The sequence below is a fragment of the Hemiscyllium ocellatum genome, chromosome 35 (genome assembly GCF_020745735.1).
Source record: "Hemiscyllium ocellatum isolate sHemOce1 chromosome 35, sHemOce1.pat.X.cur, whole genome shotgun sequence".
Classification (NCBI taxonomy): Eukaryota; Metazoa; Chordata; class Chondrichthyes; order Orectolobiformes; family Hemiscylliidae; genus Hemiscyllium; species Hemiscyllium ocellatum.
The window spans coordinates 40873990-40899168 of NC_083435.1; the positions used below are offsets into that span (position 1 = coordinate 40873990).

The following is a 25179-nucleotide window of genomic DNA, read 5'->3' on the forward strand; positions in this document are numbered from 1 at the left end:
CCACATTAAACTTGTCAGTTTGAAAGTCTCCGAGGATGAAGAATGCTATTCCCACATTAGAAATCTCTGTCAAACATTTATCAGGGGAACTGAGACAGCAGCTGTAATAAGTGAGGTTTTATTCAGATGGGACAATGACAAGTTTAAATCCCCACCTGATCTGCTGCTCAAAGTCACCTCCATTTCCCCGGTCAGTTTCCCAAGTTTCAGGAAACTCACGTTGCTCCAGAAATATTTGGATTGACTGTGAGAGACGTCAATCAGAGAGTCCACCCACTCTGCCCATTGTCTCCTCTTCCTCTTCCAGAGCTGGTTCACTTCCTATAGGGACTGAAACCCAAGTGAGGAGATGGTGAGTGAAGGAGCAGCTTTTATACAAATTGTATCCCATAATATCCACACCAATCTTCAGGCAGTCTGACTATCCTGTGGGCAGTCAGGGGTGGAAATGTCCCTTATGCTGTGTGAGAAGATCCAGCTGAGAGAGCTGTTTACTCGGTGCTTTGTGCTGAACTGTGTGACTGGAGCTGTGTGTTGGATATTGAGTGTGTTTATTGGAAGCATTTCCCTCTGATTTCCAGGCTGCGTTTTGTAAATGCATCATTCCTGAATATGTGACGATGAGGTGTCATTATCTGAGAGATGCAGGGATCTGAGGATTCTTACTGATTTCCTGTTGTTGCGTTCTCTGTGTTGGGAGCTGGTTGTTGTCCTGTGGACAATATTGCGTTCTTCCTATCTTAATCTCTTTAGTAAATAAACTATTCGAAAAACATGCCCTTGGGCTAGCATGGAGCCTGGTCAATGTTGGGTTGTAGCAGAGAGACACCAGGACCAAAAGTGTTACTGACTAAAGAGTGACGGAGCTGCTTTAACTCAGGGTTTACTACAAGAAGTAAATTTCTGGAATGAGAGGTAAATGAAAGAAAATAAAAAGGTGTGGATCAAGAGGCCGACCTGCACTGACACCAGCGGCAGAGTCACATCATAACCCACATTGTGATGTGTGTGTGTATGGACAAAGAAGCTGATTGGTTGTGGACCCAAGGGGGCCACAATCAAGGAGTCTCAGTCCCTGGAATTGTCCAAAAGTTACAAGGTTCTTGCAAACTGTATAGATGAGAGTGGGTACTGCAGGGAGGATGGACAAACTGACGACGGCACCTTGGTATAGGGAGCCTTTCAAGTGGCCAGAGGAAATGGAAATGCGTTTGTGGTAGGGGACACTACGGTAAGGAGGATAGATATTATTCTTGGCAGCCAAGAGCAGTGAGAAGACTGTGTTGACTGTCTGGTACCAGAGTTTAGGATAGGGGGTGAAGAAGAGCTTGGAGAGGGAGGGGAGGGATCCAATTGTTGTTGTTCCTGTTGGTACTAACAACATGATAGGACTCGAAAGGAAACTGTGCTGAAAGATTTTAAACAGGAGCTAAATTAGAAAGCAAACCCTCCAAGGTGACTACCTTGGGTCTCTGGGTGACTGCCTGAGTCATGAACAAAGTGGTGCAGAATAAATAAAATCAAGGAGTTTAATACATGCCTCAAACATTGTTGTGGCTGGACTAGGTTTCAATTCGTAGGGCACTGACACCAGTACTGAAGTGGAAGGGAGCTGTTCACCTGTTCTGGTGGGTCAGGTTATTGTGCTGGGACCAGTGTCTTGGCAAAATGAATAACTAGGGCTATGTAAAGGGCTTGAAAGTAATCAGGGGTAGGGGGCCTCTACAGTAGGCATGGGTTTGGGGGAGGGGATATGTATGATTTTAAAGCAAGAGGATATGGCAGCAATACAGTGTGGCTATTTGGGTAACGATACCCAAAGTGGGACAGGAAAGTACAGAGTATAGAAACATAGAAAAACATCAATAAAACAGTCAAAGCTGGAAACAATTGTAAAAAGCCAAAATTATGGCTCTTTATTTGAACATTCATAGTTTTGGAGCAAAACAAATGAACTAATGGCACAAATACAGATGAATACCTGTATAAAATATGATTGTGTAGCCACTGTGGAAACTTGGTTACTAGGAAATCAATACTGGGAACTAAATATTGAGTGATATGACTTTTTGAAAAAGTGGTGAAATTAGCATTGTTGGTACAGGATGGAATAAGTACAAAGGAAGAAATGATAGAATCAACACAGACCTTCCGAAGAGCATCCCACCCAGATCCAGCACCTGATCCTATCCCTCCAACAACGCATTTCCAGTAGCTAATGCACCTAGCCTGCACATCCCTAGATACTACGGGACAATTTTGCATGGCCAGTCTACCTAGCCTGCACATCTTTTGACTGTGGGGGGAAGTGGAGCACTCGGAGGCAATCCACACAGACACAGGGAGAATATGCTAAACTCCACACAGACTGTCGTGGAATCAAACTTTGGTTCATGGTGCTCTGAGGCAGCAATGTTGTAGAATCCTTCTGGGTAGAGGTGAAAACTAAAAAGGGGAAGGAGGCATTAGTAGCAGTAGTTTCTTAGCCCTGTAACAATAGCGATACAGTGTAACAAAGAAAAAATCTGGAGATAATGAAGGCATGTAACAAAGGCAGTACATTAATCATGAGTGACTTTAACCTTCATGTAGATTGGGATAGTTATATTAGCAGAGTTGGCAACGAGGAAGAATCCATAGTCCATTCGGGACAGATTCCCAGAACAGCGACTGCTGGACAAGTATATGGCCAGCAGTAAATTCAGGGACGTGTAGGTTAGGTTGATCTTAGATTAAAATAAATGCTCAGCACAACATCATGGGCTAAAGGCCTATACTGTGCTGTACTTTTCTATATTCTAACAATTTATTGCGAATTGAAACAGGGATCAGGCTATAGCAAACTTTGTTTTAACCGGTACCTTATGAACTGGAACTCTCAATAATACCGACCCTCCATTACATTTCCATTATTTTGCATGTACTTTTACATTGATTGTTTGGACCTCTTGATCAACCTAAGTACGTGATCAACCGGCACATGCCTGGTCCTGGTTAATAAACAGTTTGCTGTATTTGAGTCTGGTGATGTGGAACGAGGTAGGTTGATTTGCAATGCAAAGTGATGCCAACAGCATGGGTTCAATTACCACACTAACTGAGGTCACCGTGAAAGTCCCACTTTCTCAATATCTGCCCTCACCTGAGGCATGGTGACCGTCAGGATAAACCACCACCAGTCCTCCTTCTCTCTGTCTCTCTCCCTCTCTCTGTCTCTTTCCCTCTCTCTGTCTCTCTCTCTCTCTCTCTCTCTCTGTCTGTCTAATGGACTATAACCTGCTGTAGTTTGATTTTTGACCTTGTCCCCTCCAGTCCAACTCTGGCATCTCCTCATCATCTCTCTAATCAGAGAGTAGCTGGATGGTTCTCAGGGACTTTGGTGAATGAGGCAGGTTTACTAAATTATGTCAGAGATAAAGATCTCCTTGGAAACAGGGAGAATTCAGCATTCAGTTTGAGAGGGAGCAAAATGGGTTGGAAAAATCTGGGCTAAACTTAAATAAGGGTAAATACAAGGCAATGAGGACAGAGCTAATTTGAGCGGATGGGAAATGAGATTAGCAGCAAAGATGGATGAGGAACAATGGCAAACATTAAGCATAGAGTTCATGGCTCGCAGCAAAGGAAGAAGAATTCTGGGAAGGGGTGGGCCAACCATGGTTAACCAGGGAACTTAACATGTAAAAACATATACTGTGGCAAAGATAAGTTATAAGCCAGAGAATTGGGAATATTTTAAAATCCAACAAAAGACAACCAAAAGCATAATAAAGAGGGAGAACGTAAACTTTGAGGGAAATTTTGCAAGTAATATCAAGACTGACAGCAAGAGCTTCTTTAAATATAAAAAAAAGGAAGCGAGGTGCCAAAGTGGACATTGGCCCCTTAGAGAACAAGACTGGAGAAATAATAACGGGGCATCAGGAAATGCAGAGGCATTGAATAAATGGTTTGCATCCGTCTTCACAGTAAAAAAAGGACTGAAAACATTCCAATATTACTAAATAATCAAGGGGCAAAAGGAGGCAATGAAGTAAATGTAATAACTATCACTAGAGAAAAAGTACGAGGGAAACTAATATGGCTGAAGAACACAGAAACGGAATCATTTAAAGGGAGAAAGACAGTGGAAAGCTACAGGGTGATCTGAGAATCCTTAAATCACTAAAAGCTTACATCCAAATTCAGTGGATAATAAGGAAAGGAAATGGAATATTGGCCTCATTTCAAAGGGAAATGGAGTATCAAAGTTGGGAAGTTTTGCTGAAACTATACACAGCAATAGTCAGACCACAGCTGGAGTAATGTGACTAGTTTTTACAGCCTCACTATCCCTGTACTCACAACACAGTAAAGTTAAACATTCAAAGACACTCAAAATTGACCCCGATGGTTCCCAACCAGACTTTGTGAAATACCAGTAGCACACTTGATGCATTGTCAAAACCAGCCACCAGCTTTAAACAAAAAAATGAACAATTTATTAAAGCTGAGCAAAGTTAAACAACAAAGAAATCTAATTAATGGCTATGATTTAAACTCAACTATCTTTGATTCTAGCCCCCACTCTCAGAAAGAAAAACAAACACAGAGAATAAATCAATCGAAAAAGAAGTGAGATGCAATTGGCCAGTTCACTTAAGCTGTTTCCATTATTGTAAATATCACCAGCACATGGGATAGTTCATTGTTTGGTTTTATTTGATTTTCAGACAACATTCATGCATTCAAATGGTCTCTAGTATGCCCCCAGAAATATTTATTTACATCTCATAACTGAGATCCTACTTTCCAAACTTTAAATAAGTTGATAATGGGAGGATAACCAGGGAGCAATCGCATCACGGTCCTCTGACTCTCCTGAACCAGTCCTGAACAGTTCAGAAAGGAGAACGTGAGCACTGCAGATGCTGGAGTATCAGAGCTGAAAAATGTGTTGCTGGAAAAGCGCAGCAGGTTCTGAACAGTTCAGAACCAGTTCAAATTTTCGTTTGTCTTTATGTTGTTTCCCCAACATTTTCTTTGTTATACTGGTCGGTATCATAACTCTCTGTGAGGCCATTATTAATATTCAAACATCCTCCATCAGTTTGAACATATTGCCTCACCAGAGTCAAAGTGTCCATCAGACAGCATTCTTTGAACAAGAAGCAAACTGCAATTAATGTCCAGCTTGGCCTCATGAACAAAAATCAGTTCGTTTGTTCTCTTTTTAATAAATCAAGCTGCTGCTTATCATCCAACGGTCACCTTCAGCTCCCAGCTTACAGTTTATGGCTTCAAACCAAAAATGATGTAAATAAAGAAACAAACAACAAGGGTTCTGATAACTCTGGTATTTGAGGCAGGCCAGTGAAAGTTCACTCAGGTTAATATTGATATGGAGGGGCTGTTTGAGGAGGAGAGGCTGAAGACGTTTGGCTTGTACATTTGGCCCAATGATTCCACACCGACCCTCCGACGAGCATTCCACCCAGATGCACCTCCTAACCTATTCCTGTAACCCTGCATTTCCCATGGCGAATCCACAGGAAATTTAGCATGACCAATCCACTTAACCTGCACATCTTTGGACTGGAAGAGGAAACTGGAGCATCTGGAGGAAACCCACTCAGACACGGGGAGAATATGCAAACTCCACACACGCTGTCCATCGGAGTTTAGAAGGATGAGAGTGAGCTTATTGGACATTGACAGGGAACTTGACAGGTTCGAGTTTGAGTTATAAAGAAAGGCTGGAAAGGTCGGGACTTTTTCACTGGAGTGTAGGAGGTTGACAGGCAACTTTATAGAAGTTGATGAAATAAGAGAGCTATAGATAGAGTTACTGGTAACTCTAGGTCTTTTCCCAAGGGTGGGGAGTTTCAAGACTGGGGACACATTTTTAAGATGAGAGGAGAGAGATTTTAAAAATACACGAGGGGCAAATTTTTTATACAGAGGGTGGCTCACGTGTAGAATGAACTTCCTGAGGGAGTGGTGGATGTGGGCACAGTTACAAGATATTTGGACAAGTACATGAATGGGAAAGGTTTTGAGGGATGTGGGCCAGGAGCAGGCAGGTGGAGTGAGTTTAGTTTGGATTTGGTTAGACCAAATGGTTTGATTCTGTGCTGTATGGCTTTATGACTCTATGAGTAGAGATTATTTTGATAGTCTAGGACCAGAGGCATTAATCTCAGAGTAAGGGGTCACTCATTTAGGACTGAGATGAGGATAACTTTCATTTTTCAAAGGGTAATGATTTTGTACCAGAGAGGGCTGTTGAGACTGGATCACTAAGTATATTCAAGGCTGAGATGGACAGATTTTTAATCAGTGAGGGAATTAAGGGTTGTGGGCATAAAGGGAGGAGACTGGAGTTGAGTATTATTTGATCATCCATGATCTTGTTGAATGGTGGCACAGAGCTGATGGGCTGAATGGCCTATTTCTGATCCTACATCTTATAGTCTTTTATATGGAGACTTTTATGTCCAGGTTGTCACATAGTATTGTACAGCCAGCAAAGTAGTTTTGAAATGTAGTTATTGTTTCATGGTACAAAATGTGACAGTCATGCACAGCAAGCTCCCACAAACAACAGCGTGTTAATGACCAGAGAATGTGTTTTTATTTGAGTTGATTAAGGAATTGTGGTAATTCCTGCAGAGTGTGGTATTACCTCAAAGTGATATGAATCCCAGACCTCTAACAAGACAACTAAAACCAACATTGTCTAAACAGTACCAATTATACAATGATACGCTAATGACAGAAGAGATCTTTAAGTTCTTTAACTTCTAACATGTTTGAACATCCCAGCCCACAGTTCTAATTTATGAATGGTTTTCAGCTGGTTTCGAGGAACCAGTCTCACATCAAACCCTACCCACCCCCCAGTTTCCAATAGGTTCATGTCTCTCAATTTCACCGAATTGTGACTTGAAGTGACTGTCAAATGAACCATCTGCCAACATTGAGGCCCACTCCAGTGATTCCTACTCTGGCCTTGTCAGGATGAATATTCTGGAGTCTTTAGATTGTCACAGGATCTGTCTCTTCAATCAGAAATTATGCCCCCTCCCACATTTTCCTGGCAGACCACAGAAAGGACACCCCTTCCTCTCCAGTGACCACACTGATTGCAGTCCTTGGCCCCGGTGTCTCTCTCACTCTCTCTTTCTCTGTAATTTTGAAGACTAAATGGTCTGTGCAGTCAGCACCAGCTGTTCTTGCCTTTTTTTTGGGAGTGATAACTTTGCATCTTACTTAGCAATTTCCAACCTGTCCTCATGGTAACCAAGCAGAGTTATATAATCTCACAACAAACCCTCCTTTCCAGAGTGTCCAATTTTCCATGAAGTTAGAAAGATACCTTCAATATAACAGTCTCATAAGCATCTCATTCATCATGCAATCCTGATTTTTCGATTGTGGGCAGGATTGGAATGATCTGGCGACACAGATTTCTCCCAGTTTCTCAGAAGAGGGTGTGTTTGATCATCCATTCAATATTTTTTTCCTGAAGACACATTAACATTGTGTCTCACTTTCATGTGCTGAGCTCCGGCGTGGCTGTGAATGGAAGTGTTCATGGAGCTTCCACTTCCCCCTAATCTCCGGATACAGTGCATTATCCTCCTCCATTTCTGCCACCTACAATCAGACCCCATCACCAGAGATATATTTCCCTCCCTACCCCTATCTGCATTCTGCAGAGACCCACCCCCGCCACAACCCAGCCTTCACACCTGCCACCTTCCCTTGCTGCTGCAAGAGGTGTAAACCTGCATCCAGATCTCCCTCCTCACCTCCATCTAAGGCCCCAAAGGATCTTTTCACATCTGGCAGAGAGTTTCCTGCACACCCACCCACTCATCTACTGTGTCTGTTGCTCTCAACGTGTCCTCCTCTACATCGGGGAGTCAGAATGCCAATTCACGGAGCATTTCAGCGAACATCTTTGGGACACGTGCTCCAAAGAATCCCATTGCCCTGTGGCCAACCACTTCAACTCGCCTCCCACTCCACCAAGGACATGCAAGTACTGGGCCTCCTCCACCTTCAAATCCAAACCACTTGATGACTGGAGGAAGAACACTGCATCTTCAGCCTTGGGATCCTTCAGCCATGTGGCATCAATATCGACTTCACTGGTTTCCAAATCTCTCCTCCCCCCCACCTCATCCCAAGTCCAACCCTCCAACTTCACACCGCCCTCTTGACATATCCTACCTGACCATCTTCCTCCCACCTATCCACTCCACCCTCCCACTCACCTATCACACATCCCCCCCACCTGCACCTACCTATCACCTTCCCCCCAGTCCCAACCCCACCCTCCTGTTTATATCTCAGTCCCCTTCCCATCACACATTCCTGGTGAACATCTTATGCCCGAAACGTTGACTCTCCTACTCCTCGGATCCTGCCTGACCATGTTATACTTTGCCAGTGCCACACATTTTGACTCTCCAGCATCTGCAGTCCTCACTTTCTCCCTGTGGTCATGGAGCTGCCTTCTCCTGTTACTGGTTGTCCACAATTCTCAAGATGTATGAGGGAGTTGTAGGAAGTCATGTTTCCTTTTCTTGGTTTACAGAAGGATTGCACCATACTACACCAGAGAATACAGAGAGGATAGTCACTGCAGATGGATCCTGCCTATCATCAGCTGTACAACGGTGGGGAGATATCCAGTTCCATCATCGCATTGTTCAACACAGCGAAGGTTGGGCAGTGAAACCATCATCTGGAAAATGGTCAGGTCAGGGGAGCTTTGACGTATCATCAGATCTGAAACTGGTCAGTGATGTGGAGCCTTCCATCAGAACCAGCCTTTCTGAAGGTTCGCTGTGGGTGATTGGTGAGGGTGAGGCAGGGAAGAAATCTGAGTGGTCTGCAAGTGTGGTGAGAGCTTCAATCCTTGAGCCTCTTGAATCACTGACTCATTCCTACAGGGGAGAGGCCATTCAAGTATGAGGTGGTGTGAGGAGGGCTCCGTAGGTTCATAGAATCTGGTGACACGTAAAGTGCATTTGTTACAAACGCTGTTAACACAAAGCTATTCCATGGAAGTTAAACCATTCAAGTGTGAAGTTTGTGATAAATATTTTGTAACATCTACAACCCTCTTGAGACACCAGATGATTCACACAGGGGAGAAACCCTTCAGGTGTGAGGTTTGTGAAAAGGCTTTCGCCTACTCCTTCCACCTGCTAACACACCAGATGATTCACACCGGGGAGAAACCCTTCCAGTGTGACATTTGTGAAAAGGCTTTTACCGATTCTTCTCACCTCCTGAGACATCAGAGAACTCACACAGGGCAGAAACCATTCACATGCAAAGTGTGTGACAAATCGTTCTCCCAGTCATCGACCCTTCATGTACACCAGCGCATTCACACAGGGGAGAAACCATTCACGTGCGAAGTATGTGACAAATCATTCTCAGATTTAGCGCACCTTCGCAGACACCAACGTATTCACACAGGGGAGAAACCATTTACCTGTGGTACGTGTGACAAATCATTCTCGCAGTCTTCAACCCTTCATGTACACCAACGTGTTCACACTGGGGAGAAACCTTTTATATGTGAGATTTGTGATAAATCATTCTCGGTTTCATCAACTCTGCGTAATCACCAACGTATTCACACGGGGGAGAAACCATTCACCTGCAAGGTATGTGACAAATCATTTTCGATGTCATCACACCTCCGTATACACCAACGCTTCCACACAGGGGAGAAACCATTCACTTGTGAGGTGTGTGACAAATCATTCTCAACATTATCACACCTCCGTGTTCACCAACGCATTCATACAGGGGAGAAGCCATTCAGGTGTGAGGTGTGTGAGAAACTGTTCTCAAGCTCATCCACTCTCCTGCTCCATCAAAGGATTCATACAGGGGAGAGACCGTTTATATGTGATGTTTGTGACAAATCATTTTCACGATCATCGAATCTCCTGCTTCACTGGAAGATCCACACAGGGGAGTAATAGTTCAAGTGTGAGGTTTTTGACAAAGTTTTTTATAATGTTACTCCTGGGGCAGAATGGGATTCATGCAGTGTTTGTGACAAGGCTCTTACCCATTCCTCTGTTCTCCTACTGCACTAGCTGGTTCCCACAGGAGAGAAAACATTCAGGGATGAGGTGTGTGACATAGCCAGCATATTATTAGCATTCAAACAGGAGAGAGACTCTGTGTAATAAGCAATTCAGACAGTTGTTGGATCTCCTAGAACATGAGTGAACCCACACAAAGTCTAACCAGTCAGGTTCCTGCCAATCTGTACTCAGAGTGTTTCCCTGTACCCAGTCTCACTGTGCAGGATGTTCAGTGGGACTGGGACACAGAACAAGAAGCAGCTTTCACTCCCATCAAACAACTAGTGATGACATCACCAGTGCTGAGGGATGATGATGTAACAATGGAGTCACCCTGCAGTGTGATGTCAGTGAAACAGGACTTGGAGTAACCCCCAGGCAGTGAGGACAGCCTGCTGTGTTTGTACCCAGAGCATTAACACAAACTGAACAACTCTGTAGACAAATTGAGAAAGAGAGTGTGAATATTGACTTTGCTTTTACCAATGCCTGTTTGTGACAGAGAAAGTGATGGTGGACTCTGACCACAAGCTAATTCACAGGATGTCTCTCAAATCACTTTGATCTTTTCTTAAATGTTTGCAAAGGACATCCCTACCAATTGATAGCTCAGAAAATTAAGTTAAGTACAACCAAGGGAAATAGATATACAACACTAACATGCTGTTGAGAACTGCACTGTCTCTGAAGGAATTTGATGCTGGTGCAGATTGCAAAATATTCCAGATTCAAGAAGCAACAATATGACATGCTCTGGAAATCATTAACCCAGACATTGGCTGTGACAGAAAAATGTCTTCCACTACTCAATGAGATGTAATTCTTCAAATGTTACAAGAAGTTGTGATGAAAGAATGGACTAAAACCATTATGGACTCCTCTGTGACTATAAGAGAGTATTGGACAAACAGAGATGAAGTGATCACCCAAGATTGCATCTTGGTTATCCCTAAAGGTTATCCCTAAGGAGATGAGAAAAGAGATACAGAAACACATCCAACACAAAGCATCATGGGATTGAGTCTAGTCTGAAAAAGGTAATAGAAGTGCTGTACTGGCCAAACATTAACAATGAGGTGAAGCACCACATCAGCCAGTGCAGTGCTTGTAATGAACATCAAGCTAAAGAAGATATAAGAGATGATCATGACTCGTCACATCCCAGACAGCCCATGGATGAAACTTGGAATATACCTCTTCTCTCTCACTGAAACTGATTATCTTGTCACAGTCATCTATTTTTGAGACGTGGGGGGAGTTAGAGCAGCTGATGTCACCATCTCCCAGTGAGATTGTAGAATGTCTGAAACTACATCAGTCTTCATGAAGTTCATGACATTGTGATCAGTGGTAATGATCTCAGTTCACAAGTGAAGAATTCAGACATTTCCTGACTGATTGATTAATCCACACCACACATCATCTCCAAATTATCCCCAGTCAAATAAAAAGGCTGAGGCAGCAGTGAAAAAACATTTCATGAAATCCAGCAGACCACACAATTAGTGAGTGTCTGTACAGTTCAATTTGTTTTGATCACTGAACTCCTCTGGCCACTCTACAGACCCTGTAAATAATAGTGACAATGTAACAAGCTGTATGGAGCCACCGCACCTGAATGTGCTCCACATTTCTTTGAAATGATCATCCCAGTCGAGAGTGTGGTGCTGGAAAAGCACAGCAGGTCAAGCAGCATCCAAGGAGCAGAAGAATCAATGTTTCGGGCATGAAGGGCTTATGCCTGAAATGTCGATTCTCCTGCTCCTTGGATGCTGCCTGACCAGCTGTGCTTTTCCAGCACCGCACTCTCAACTCTGATCTCCAGCATCTGCAGTCCTCACTTTCTCCGAAATGATCATCCCAGAGAACTTCCTGATGAGATTGATGTGGAGGAGCTGGTGTTGGACTGGAGTTGACAGAGTTAAAAGGTTATAGTCCAATAGGTTTATTTGGAAGTACTGGCTTTCACAGAGCACTGCTCCTTCATCAGCGAGTTGTGGAGCATATGGCCATAAGACACAGAATTTATAGCAAAAAGATTACGGTATCATGTAACTGAAATGATATATTGAACAAATCTAGATTGTTATTAAGTCTTTCATCTTTCAGAATGGGTTGCAGTTTTTGGTTCATTACTATGTAAATTCCAGAACTTCTTTTAAGTTACATTCTTGAGATAACTTAAGGTTTTATAACAAAGGGTGACATCTCAGCTGAGCTCTGAAAACTGCAACCCATTCTGAAAGATGAAAGACTTAACAACAAAATGGGTTTGTTCAATATATCATTTCACTTGCATGACATTGTAATCTTCGTAGAATCCCTACAGTGTGGAAACAGGCCCTTCGGCCCAACAAGGCCACACCAGCCCCCTCCGAAAGAGTAACTCAGCCAGACCCATTACTCCACCCCATTGTCCCATGCTTACCCCCGACTAATGCAGTAGCCTAAACATCTCCGAACACTATGAGCAATATAGCATGACTGATTCACCTAACCTGCACATCTTTGGATTGCGAGAGGAAACCAGAGCACCCGGAGGAAACTCATGCAAACACGGGGAGAATGTGCAAACTCCACACAGACGGTTACCTGAGGTTGCAATCAAACCCAGGTCCCTGGTGGTGTGAGGCAGCATTGCTCACCACTGAGGCACCCCTTTTGCTATAAATTCTGTGTCTTATGGTCCTATCCTCCATAACTACCTGATGAAGGAATAGTGCTCCGAAAGCTAGTGCTTCCAAATAAACCTGTTGGACAATAAACTGATGTTGTGTGATTTTTTTTAACTTATGAGATTGAAACCAACCTGATCTAATAAACAGGGTCTTCCCATCAAAACCAGCTCCCAATCTTAATGGACTGATCATGAACCAGGATGTGAGATTGTTACAATGTATGAGATGATTTGGTGGGGAGGGGTTTTACAGTAATCATTGTCCTGGTGTGTTTTTTTGGTGGTTTTGAGAATATGTGCATGCATTGAAGTGAGCCGGCTCTCGGGAGTGCATGTGGGGATATGAATTATAGACAGACCCTCTTCAGGTAACAGGGGTTTGACTAGTACCATGGGGAATGTTTGTACTGTCCTGGCTGGGAGGACTACTATTCTAAATATGGTGAGGAAGTTGAGGGTAAGTCTCTACAGACATGTGTTCCCTCAGCCCATCAGGCCTTTGATGTAATAATGGTGTGATAATTATACTCTTCCAAGATTTATTTTGTGTTCTGGGAAATGGCATGAGTCTTTTTCAACTGTTTTGTTATTTTGTTCGATTCAGTGTTTGATGTACACTGAATAAGGTAAAGGTAAAGTGACTGTAGTCCCAGGATTATTGTGTTGTTGTCTCCTGTACTTCCTTCAAACTATTTTACTATATTTGTTGCTCCTAATGTGCTGTCCTTTACATTAGTGAGATCAAACACAGACCAAATGACCACTTTGTTGAACAACTTCACTCCATGTGTAAGAATGACCCTAGCTTCCCAGCTACCTACCATTTCAATAAACCATCTTGCGCTCAAGAATCATTTTTGTCCTGTGCCTGCTGTAATGTTCCATTGAAGCACAACACCTCATTTTCCACTTCAGCCTCGAGGTCCATAACTTCAGAATCTTACCACATTATATCTGATCTCGATTTGTCTTCTCCCAACCACAGATATACACAACAGTCTTGTCTTCTTTTTATCATAGCAGAGAGGATCCATTATCTTCCCTTTCACATAGCAACAGGAGTGCACCATTCAGCCCCTTAAGCCTCAATATGGTCATGGCTGATCATCCAATTCAGTAGCCTGTTCCTGCTTTCTTCCCATATCTTTTGATCCCTTTTGCTCTAAGAAGTATATTTCACTCCTTTTTAAGAAAAATTCAATGTTTTGGCCTTAATGATATTATGGCAGAGAATTCTGCAGGCTCACCACTCTCAGGATGAAGAATTTTTCATCATCTTACTCCTCAATGTCCTAGTCCACATCCTTAAATTGTGACCCCTGGTTCTGAGCTCCCGGTCATTGGTAATCCTTCTACATTTACTTTGTTATGGTCTTGCTGGAATTTTACAGGTATCTTTGAGATCCCCCCACCATTCTTCTGAATACCTGTGAAAATAGTCTTAACCAATCCAGTCTCTCTTCATATATCATGAGGGAATCAACTAGGAGAAAGTGAGGACTGCAGGTGCTGGAGATCAGAGTCAAGAGTGTGGCGCTGGAAAAGTACAGCAGACCAGGCAGCATCTGAGGAACAGGAGATTTGATGTTTTGGGCATCGGGAATTCCTGATGAAGGGCCTATGCCCAAAACATCGATTCACCTGGTGCTCAGATGCTGCCTGACCTGCTGTGCTTTTCCAGCACCACACTCTCGACTCTCTTCATACATCAGTCTTGCCATTCTAGGAATCAGTCTGGTAAATCTTCGTTGCACTTCCTCCCTTGCCAGAACATCCTTTTAAAGCTGTACGCAGTACTCCATGCGTGATCTTACAAAATCAATCTACAATTGCAGCAAGACATTCCTGCTTCTGTACTCAAATCTTCTCACTGTGAAGACCAACATAGTTTGCCTTTTTCACCACCTGCTGCACCTGTATGCATATTTTCTGTGAAAGTGTACAAGGGCAGCCAGGTCTCATTGCGCCTTTCCTTTTTGCTATCTACTGTCAGATCATAATCTGCCTTCCTGTTTTTGCTTTCAAATTGGATGACCACATTATATTTCATCTGTCATGCATTTTACCTACTCATTCAACTTGTCACAATGAAGCATCTCTGTATTCTTCTCACAGTTCACCCAACCACCAAGCTTTGTGTCATCTGCACATTTGGAGATATTGCATTATCGGATCCTGGAGACTTATCGGCCTTATATCCCGTGAATCTCCCTAGCATCATTTACGTATTAATGCTGATTTATTTCAGTTCCTCCTTCTATGCAATATAATAATCAATGTAACTGTGAGCTGGGATACTGTCTCGATTAGTGGGTTTATAATTTCAAGTTCATAGGAAGCGGAACCTTCCATTAAAAAGAATCCTATTTGCAGGGGCGCGCATCCGTTTCCAGCGGCGTCTTCGTGAAGCCGCTCGAGCTCACGCGCTTTCAAATTTAAACTGCCGAACGTTCGGGTGCCAACCGTCGCTGTGTGGATAGGAACTACAATTCCCATCAGGCACCGCGGGCAGTTTTCCCCTGATTCCATATTGCAGACCTTTTCTGCCCGGACACGTTGCCCACATGCATCATGGGTAATGTAGTTCGGAGCGGGGTTGTGAGCGGTTTGGATGAGTTGAGCTGAGTCCCTGAGGGGGTTTTAAACAACCTCAGTGAAGGGGGAGCTTTCTGGGCTTGGGGCTGTAATTCAGTCACGTTTGAGGAGATGGTCTGTCCCTCCCTTCGTCAAACACAGGAAGGCACTTCCAGAGAAAATCTCTCCAACATTCTCTCATCAAATGTGAGTTTTTTTTTCTCTCTGAAATGTCCGATATATCGCTGGAGATGTTGGGTTTCACAAGATTTAGACAGACCTGATTAATGTTGACATCTGTTGTTCTGTTATAGATATTACTGTCCCAAAATGAAACATTCTAACATTAATTACAGGAACATTTTGTCAATAAGGATTTGAATGTTTTAGTTCTGTACGTGGGACAACTTGTGAGGTAAGTTATTGGTCTTGGTGTCCAAGGAACAGTAACAACGCCGAGACCAAATTGGCTGAGTTATTTAAAAAAAGAGATTAACGGTCAATAAACATGTTTTAAGCCGAAGGAAGGTTTGTAGAGTGTTCCCCAGGGATTGATATTAGGTTTTGCTTTTCCTGCTATGTGAGAAATAAAACTCACAGTATAATAACTTTCAGTCTGAGTCAAAATCTGAAGCAGCGAATTTTATTGAAATCTTCTTGCAAGAAGGGGTGACCAGTGGGCACACACATTCAGGGATTGCTTTACAATTTATACAGTTTATATTTTGTACTCCCCATTTACCTCATAGGTCTTCATACCCCATCAACCCCCCCCCCCCATGTGTTCTGCCACTACCCAGCTGCGCTCCATCCTTATTACTTACCCCCTTCTCCAAGTTGGCGACCCTCACCTCTGTAAGTGCTCTGTAAGGAGATTTTACTAAACTTGGATCTTGATGTTCACTTTATCTGTTTGCTTGTAACATCTTCCATTGTTCATAGGTACTTTCCATTCCTAAATATACATTTTAACAATGTGTCTTTTCTTGTCTAGTTTATGCGTTTTAGCTCTCTCAGCTATTTTGCTGAGACTGTAAATTATTTAAACTATGATGATGAAAGAAATTATTTGCTAGAATAATTATGCACTAAAGTTAGTACCCAATTATCCACAATTATACACTAAAGTTAGTAATTATTTACCTATATCGCACAATTATACACTAAAGTTAGTACTCAATTATACCGCACAACCAGCTATCCTTAATAGCCACACACGCAGATGACAGGCAACATGAGTTTGACTGGGACAACACTACTATTATAGGACCAGCCAAACAGAGAACAGCCAGGGAATTCCTAAAGGCATGGTACTCATCCACAGATTCTATCAACAAACACACCGACCTGGACCCAATATACCGACCACTGTAACGGACAGCTGGAACTGACAACCGGAAGCGGCAGAGACAACCCACTATAAATGCTGGAGGAAACAACACAGAAGCGCTTCACAGGAGGGTCCCAAGCACTGAGGATGTCACCTAGACAGGGGATGAAACGCCTGCAACACAAATTCCCAGCTCAGTGAACAGAACCACAACAACGAGCACCCGAGCTACAAATCTTCTCACAAACTTTGAACTCAATTATACTTGCAGGAGTAACGCTGTTTTACCTATATCCCACAATTTCCCCCCTTTCTTTTTATTATCTTTTGTTATCCTCTGCATTTTTTTATATATGTTGCTTCCAAACTGACCAACATTTTTCCCGAAATTTCATCCATTCTGGAATTCTTCCCGGGGTCACTTATTCCCTCATTGTTCAACAGGTAGAGCCCTTCCCCCGGATTGTTCTTTAAAGGCATTTGTGTGGCTAAAGTTGTTTCAATCAACCTTAGAATTAACCCCCATGTGCCGGGTACAATACAGCATCCTCGTGTGATTAGTACTCCCACCACTACGATCAAAGAGGTAAGGACTGAAACCACCACACCCTTCCATTTTCCAAACCACCATTCTAGTCACCCAGTGAATGATGTGCTGATTCCTGAATTTTCAGCTAGTTCTTCGGCTCGTGTTGTTAGACCTTGCAGGGCTTGAGTAATAGACCCATGTGGGGTTGTGTTATTTGGAATAAAGGTACAACAGCTTCCTCCTAACATTACACACGCTCCCTCTTTTTCTGCTAGGATCATATCTAGGGCCATTCTATTCTCCTATGCCATTCGGCTGGTTGCATCAAGTTGTTCGGCTATTCCTTTAATTGCATCTCTAGTGTGATTGATAAACCTTTGCTGTTTATAGAAAATATAATTTATCCAATCCACATTTTTGTTAACTGTTACCCACCAAAAGAGAGCTGATTCAAAGCCTGCCGTGATCTGGTTACGAGCCTTGAACTCATCAGGTATCCCTCTTGGGACTCCTATAGAGTCTAGATATACCTGATCATCAAACGAAGTACCCAATAGTGATCTCTTACTTCGTTCCCCTTCCTTTGCTATCTCTTTCTTTTCAAACGCCAGGGTGAACGGAATTGCCAATTGTACAATTGCACACATGCCCCTCCAATCTGGAGGTAGGATGGGTCTCTATATTTTCTCTCCGCAGTACCACCACAGATCCGCTAGGGAATCCTTAATGCTGAGTAGCTCCCTTCCTTTTCCGTCACGCACTCAATCTCGGTACATGATTTCAGCTCCCTCAAGTATCTGGACCGATGTGTTCCTCGCCAATGTGTGATTTCCGACCACGGCCGAAAACATGGGGGGGCATTTCCAAGCCTTCCTTCTTTAGAGGAGGGAACTTTAATAGAAGGACATACAACCTTTATTACTCAATGCAGTCTCATCCTGATACAGGGCTATCATGCATGTCATGCTCCTCCTGTTTCGCTTCCCCCCGAGCGGAAAGGGGACTACTTGGGCCATTGGTCTCCCAGAGGCACATGCATAACAATTGCTTTTATTCAAACTTTTCACAGTGTACTTTACCCATTCAACCCAGGCATTTGTACACTCATATCGCGTTTTTACTTCAATGGTCGTCTTTAAGTCTTTTACCTCTACAATCTTTATCACCTTAGGGTTAGACTAAGGGATTTTACTATTCCTTTCTCCTACTCGGGTTCTGTCTTTCACCTGTATTTTAAAACAACATTCCAGGAAATTCTTCCCATCTGCTTTCATCTCTATCCCAAGGATTTGGTTTAATTGGACCTGATAGGTTTCTCCCCCTAAAACTGCTTTATTATTAAATATATTGGGTTACACTTTTTATCGGGACAGTGAAGAGCTGACCGGAAGGGGTCTCAGTGTACTGTAACAAGTGGATTAATCAAGGGGTCATCTCTGAGGCCTTCCTGCCTCCACCATTCTTTACATTCTTTATTCCGAAGATATCTCTTAGACTTTTCTCTCTGGGACATTTTCTTCCCGCTAGTCTTATCCCATGCCACAGCCACCGCCCCCCCCCCCCTTCTGGAATTCTTCCATGAAATCTAAGATGTATCTCTGACTTACTGTATTGCCTTTGATTTATTACATCTCCACAATCCACCAGGCTACAGGTATCTGTTTCTATGACTTGTGGATTTGTACTTTCAGGAACCGTTATCACTGAATACAACAACATCACCATAATCTGACAGAGTCCTAAGACTAGAAAAGCTAATATAATGTACCTAAACATTTTTCCCATTCTGTAGTGGTATGGAAGTACCGAGAGACTTAACATACAGTACTGCAGAAACTATCCCGCGCTTACGCTGCTACCATATAATCAGGAGAGACTTCGCATACAGTATTACAGAAACTATCCCGCACTCACGCCACTACCGTATAGTCAGTTATTTAAAGTCTTTTCAACTTAAGTTTAAGTGGTTCTTTTGTCAATTCAGCTGTTCAGACTTCTGTCTCAACTGGAGAGTCCACTGGCCCTTTGATCCGAGTGTAGTGAGTCCAGCCTTTCTCTGCCATTCTTATTGCTGTTTCAGTGGTTAGGAGTGCTTGGTCCAGCCCCTCCCAGTCTGATGGAATTTGGCCTCAGTCCACTATTTGACAAGGACCCAATCCCCCGGTCGGAGCGGATGGACGGTGAATTCAGGGGATGGAGTCTATGCCAGCGAACTCTGTTTTCTGAGGAAAGACAAAGAGAAGGACAAGCCCAGTATATACTTCTTCAAGAACAGATCTTTAGTCTCCAAGGTCAGCAGTTCCCCTTTTGTTCCCAGGTAGGACAGGTCAAACAATAGCCCCATATCTTTCCTTGGGCCGTTCACACTCGCAAAAGGGCTATAGGTAAACACTTAGGCCAAGAGAGTCTGATTTCTACTACTAATTTAGATAACTGCTTCTTGAGTGTCTGGTTCATTCTCTCAACCTTTCCTGACGAAATGCCAAGGAGTGTGGAACTCCCAGGAGATTCCTAATCCCTCCATTACCCCCTGGTGTACCTTGGAGGTAATATGAGTTCCCTGATCTGAATCTATGCATTCCACTATACCGTATCTAGAGATTAATTGTTCAGGTATTATCTTGGACACCCCACTTGCAGTGGCAGTGGCTAAAGGGTATGCTTCCACCCATCCAGTTAGGTGATCAACCATTACCAGCATATACCTCAGTCTTCCCACTCGGGGTAATTAGGTATAATCTACTCAAATGCTCTGAAATGGTCTTAGCCCAGGTTCTCTCCCTCCTAGGACTCGTTTCCTTAACACCTTTTTTTTTTACACGTTATACATCCCTCGCATATCTGGTTGGCTATCGTATATATCCCTTTGCATCCATATTTTCTTAAGACTAAATCACAAATTGCTTGCACTCCCCTGGTGTAAGACAGCCATAATTTCTTGCATCATCATTTTATTCAGCATTTCCCTCCCATTGGGTAACATCCAGCACCCATCCGCTGTCTTTGCAGCTCCTAAATCTTTTAGTTCCTTTTCCTCCTTTGCAGTAAACAACAGGGTACCCTGAAGATCGGGAATTGCAGATATTAGGGAGTGTATCACTGCTCCTTGTGGATTTAGGGTCGCTTCTTTAGCTATCTCATCGGCCAATTTATTTCCCCTTGTTTCCGGGTCATTCCCCTTCTGATGTCCGTTTATATGAACTATCGATATTTCTCTCGGGAGTAACAAAGATTCCAGCATTTGTTTTATCAATTCCTCATGTGCTAGTTCATTTCCTCTGCTATTTATCAGTCCTCTCTCTTGCCAAATTTTTCAAAATGTATGTACCACTCCAAACGCATATTTGGAGTCGTATATATCGTTCCTTCTTTGTCTTCTAAGTTTCTGAGAGCTCTTTCTAGGGCATAGAATTCACAAGTTTGGGCTGACCAGTCATTGGGCGGTCTTACAGCCTCAATAACGCTTCCCTCTATACCATCTACTACAGCATCTCCACTGTGCCTTTTACCCCCTCTCCCCGCCACAGAAATGCAGCTGGCTTCAAACAACTGTCTGTGACTAACACAAGATCATCCTGCTCTATTAAGACTGTCTCATATTTCAAGATCCTAGAGTCTTTGAGCCATCGTCCTGCTTTCTGTGCAATTTGTTCTGTACCTGATGTGGGATGCTGACTATTTAAGGCTTCCCCAAAAGTAAATTTTCGACTCTTTTCTACCTATAAGGCTGTTGCTGCCACTGCCTGCACGCACTCTGGCTAGTAATGTAGCTTTCCATTCTTTAATTTAAAATGAATTAATGCAGTCATGTTTTAAATTAACCATGAATCAATATGACAGGTCACTGAGAATGCGTGAAGGAATCCTGTCAATTAATATTGATTCAGGCTAACACAATTGATTTATTATAAAGATTAATTATTAATTATATATGTTATATAATTCAGGGTGAAAACGCAACAAGTGACAAAAACATTTTAAAAACTGTAATTGCGCAGTTCTGTTTGTTTACCAATCACTTGTGACTTCTCATTCTGTTTCTGTAATTGTTTTACTTGAGCACATTCATTTTTAAGAACCTCAACAGATTTCATAGCACCATTTGCAGCTAATTCAACCCCCAATTTAGTGGCAGTATCTTATCATGAGCGCAAAACTGATTCTTCGTGCCTCTCATCTCAAAACTGTCGCCATAATCCAATTAACTCTTTTGCTCCTGCTCCCTTCGGCTTAAAATTTAAGAATGACCTTGCTACCCCCGTATCGACCAGGAAAACTATGTCCTCTTTGTAAGGTCCCACCTTTAAATTTATCAAGGGTTCCTTGTGGGTCCCTGGGGGCAGGAACCCCTGACACCCCTATTCTTCATCAAGGTTCATAAACAGTACTGCCTTTGCTTCCTTTTTCAGATCTGGACGCTCTCTCTTAAAGTGACCTGTCATTCCACAGTAATAATGTCCCACCTGTGGGGATTTCCACTTTGATCCTTGTTCTTGTCAACATCTCCTCCCCTATTTCCCTTATTTTCAACATGCTGCCCGCCACCATTCTGATTTCCTTCTCCTCTTAGGTTTGTCCTTTTCTTCATTATCTCATCAACCGTGGCTATCATTATTTTTGCCTTTCGTTTCTGTTTTTCATGTTACGTTGCCAGATCAATTGCTGAGCCCATTTAACCAATTGAACAGCTTTAGGGCCACCTCATGGCTGTTCCTCATCACCCAATGTTTTGTTTAGACCTTGATTTTTTTAAAGAAATATTGCAATATTTCTTGCTCCCTGTAACCTCAAATACCAGGAGCCTCTTTCTCCTTGTAATCTCAAATACAATTTATCAATTTATGCTTGTCTAACTTTAAAGCCTGTTCCTAACAATACATTTCGGACTCTTATTTGTAAATATATATTTATATATTATAAATTCATATATTCAGTGTTTAATATTTAAAATGTAAAATACATACAGCTCCCAACTTTGAAATCCACTATAATTACCCGGTTTTAGTCCTTTGATTTAAATCCAAAATTAGTTTTCTTAAGTAGTCCTGACCAGTCATTGCTCAATTAGGTCGTGAAATAACCAGAGCTGCCTTAAAAAGGATTTGTCTATTCAAGTTAAAATAAACTTCTAATGCATGAATAATGGCCAAATCCAAGGTCATCAATATTAACCATAGGATTTCTTTTTGATTTATTACAATCTAATGTTCAACTGAGACTTCAACTGTCCTCCATAAATTGCTTTTATGTAAGGATAAAAGAGATTAGTTAGAAACTGATAGTAAGGCAGTCATGACCTGTAAAAAGAGCAGGAGTTAACATTTTATGTCATAATCTGTAAAATCCTTAACGTTAAAAGAAATCATGTTAAAATTTCCATAATAGAAAGCAGATTCAAAACATCTTGAGATCCAGGGAACAATGCACAAACATTCAATCACCAACAAACAATTGTGCATTCAAACCGAATCACAAAGGGTAAAACTTTCTGTTAGCTGTACAGCTCTTTTCTGTCTCTCTGTCTGTCTCTCTCTCACACACACACACAGACACACACAGACACTTTGAGCTTCCTGCAATGACTCCCCTAGCATTTGAATTTTTTTTCTGGATGTTTGGCCATGATTTAGTTACGAAGTGTACCCTCAGCCCTTCAGCTACTTCTGACACGAAGCATAATCTGATTCCTCCTGACTGTAAGGCTGTTTTCCATTGACACATAAATTCAAATATTTACAAACCCAGTCTTCGTACGACCCGTACTTTGGCCAGAAGACGGCAGGCTGAAGAATGGATTCCTCTGTGCATACAAAGCAACAATATTTAATCATCTTTTTCCTATCTTTTTCCCATGTACAAATATTATTTTTCCAATTCCACAACATCCTGCCCAACGGACTTTCTGGAGGTATGTTGTCAGGGACCCCGCCTCTGTTTCCATTTTCTTTTTCCGGAGGCTTTTTCCTTACGCATATTGAGTTCCTTCGTTAGTCCCTTATTAACGACTAGAACTCAATCCCGGCCACCAAGGCAGTACTTAAAAGTCAATTTTCTTACCTTGGTCTGTGCACAGAGTTGCCTGGCTCCCTGTGCCTACTTAAACCTTTCGCCTGGTTCAGATAGACTCTCATCAGATCTCGATCAGTCAACCAGAGGTGGGATCCCACCGCTGAGGAACACGGGACTGTTCTAAAAAGAACGGGACGCGTTTTCCCAGCCGTTGACGGTGCTTTACCCTGCTGGTGATGAAAGACATCCCGGACGAAGCCCCCAAATTGTGAGAAATAAAACTCAGTATAATAAATTTCAGTCCGAGTCAAAATCTGAAGCGAATTTTATTGAAACCTCCTTGCAAGAAGGGGTGACCAGTGGGTACACACATTCAGGGATTGCTTTACAATTTATACAGTTTTAATTTTTGGTACTTCCCGTTTACCTCATAGGTCTTCATACCCTATCAATCTCCCTTATTGTGTTCTGCCACTACCCAGCTGCGCTCCGCTCTTATTACTTCCCCACTTCTCCAAATTGGTGACATAAGGAAGATTTTGCTAAACTTGGATCTTGATGTTCTTTTCACTTTATCTGTTTGCTTGTAACATCTTCCATTGTTCATAGGTACATTCCATTCCTGAATATACATTTTAACAATGTGTCTTTTCTCGTCTAGTTTATGCGTTTCAGTTCTCTCAGCTATTTTGCTGAGACTGTAAATTATTTAAACTATCATGATGAAAGAAATTATTTGCTAGAATAATTATGCACTAAAGTTAGTACCCAATTATCCACAATTATACTCTAAAGTTAGTAATTATTTACCTATATCCCACATGCTATATTACTGAGCTGGATCCTGGTGTGCAGGTTACAATTTAATTCAGTTTGGTGATGAAGCAAAACTTGGAAGAATTGTAATGTGTGAGAAGTGTTGTGGCTACTTCTATTAATTAATTACTAGAGATAGAGTACAGGTTAACGATTATTTTATTGAAGCGATGCTGGGAGAGCTCCAACTCAATTAAACTGATGTAAAACTCTGAAGGCGCGGGGGAAATCTAAGAGCACTCATTTGGTCACATCAGCTCATTATTCAACTTCCAGTATTGCTTCATACAAACATAAAAAGAATCACAACTATCCATTCTAGATAATTGATTAATGTTGTTAACATCTTCTTCACCCAGTCAGGACGCATTTCATTTTATTTTAGTTAAAAATCACACAACACCACGTTATAGTCCAACAGGTTTATTTGGAAGCGCTAGCTTTCGGAGCACTGCTCCTTCATCAGGTGGTTATATCTTATTTTCGATATTGTAGTTTCAGTGGCTGCTTCCCCTTTACTCATTTTGTTATATTGCCTTCTATTGTTGCTTACATTCCTGCTGATTCTTAGACTCATTTCTAAGATGTTTAACGTCTGTTGTTTTCTCTAATCTGAAAATCTTTGTATAACCCTATCAGGTTAAAAATATAAATTCACTCTATCAGGTAGACAGTGTAGAATTCCAAAACGACATAGACAGGTTAATGGGTGGGTGACTCTGGAGTTCCAAAGCAGAGGAGTGTGAAGTTGTGCACTTTGATTGGGAAGAACATAGAATCGTAACCCCTGTTTTATGTTGTATTTCAAAGGGCATGCAAGAACACCAGGATCTGGATGTTTATGTGGATAGATCATTGAATGTGGTTGGATTGCTGCAGAACATGTAATATCCCTATAAAAGCAAGGAGGTAATGTTGAACTTGTAGAAGATACTATTTAGACCTCAACTGAAATAATGTATATAGTTGTGGTTTGCACATTGTAGAATGGATGTGAACTCACTGGAGAGAGCGCAGAAGTGATTTACATGAATGGCTCCTGGAATGAGAAACACTGCCTGTCAGTTTGGTGGGAGGTAAATTCAATAGAGGTATTCAAGAGGGCATTGGATGATTATGTGCATAAAAATAACATGCAAGGGTA

The 25179-nt window shown here is 42.2% G+C and overlaps 1 pseudogene; it reads left to right on the top strand.

Moving 5' to 3' along the window:
• The first annotated feature begins 325 nt into the window (after nt 1-325).
• Nucleotides 326-25179, top strand: part of LOC132832649 (zinc finger protein 850-like) — a 37858-nt pseudogene continuing 13004 nt past the window's right edge.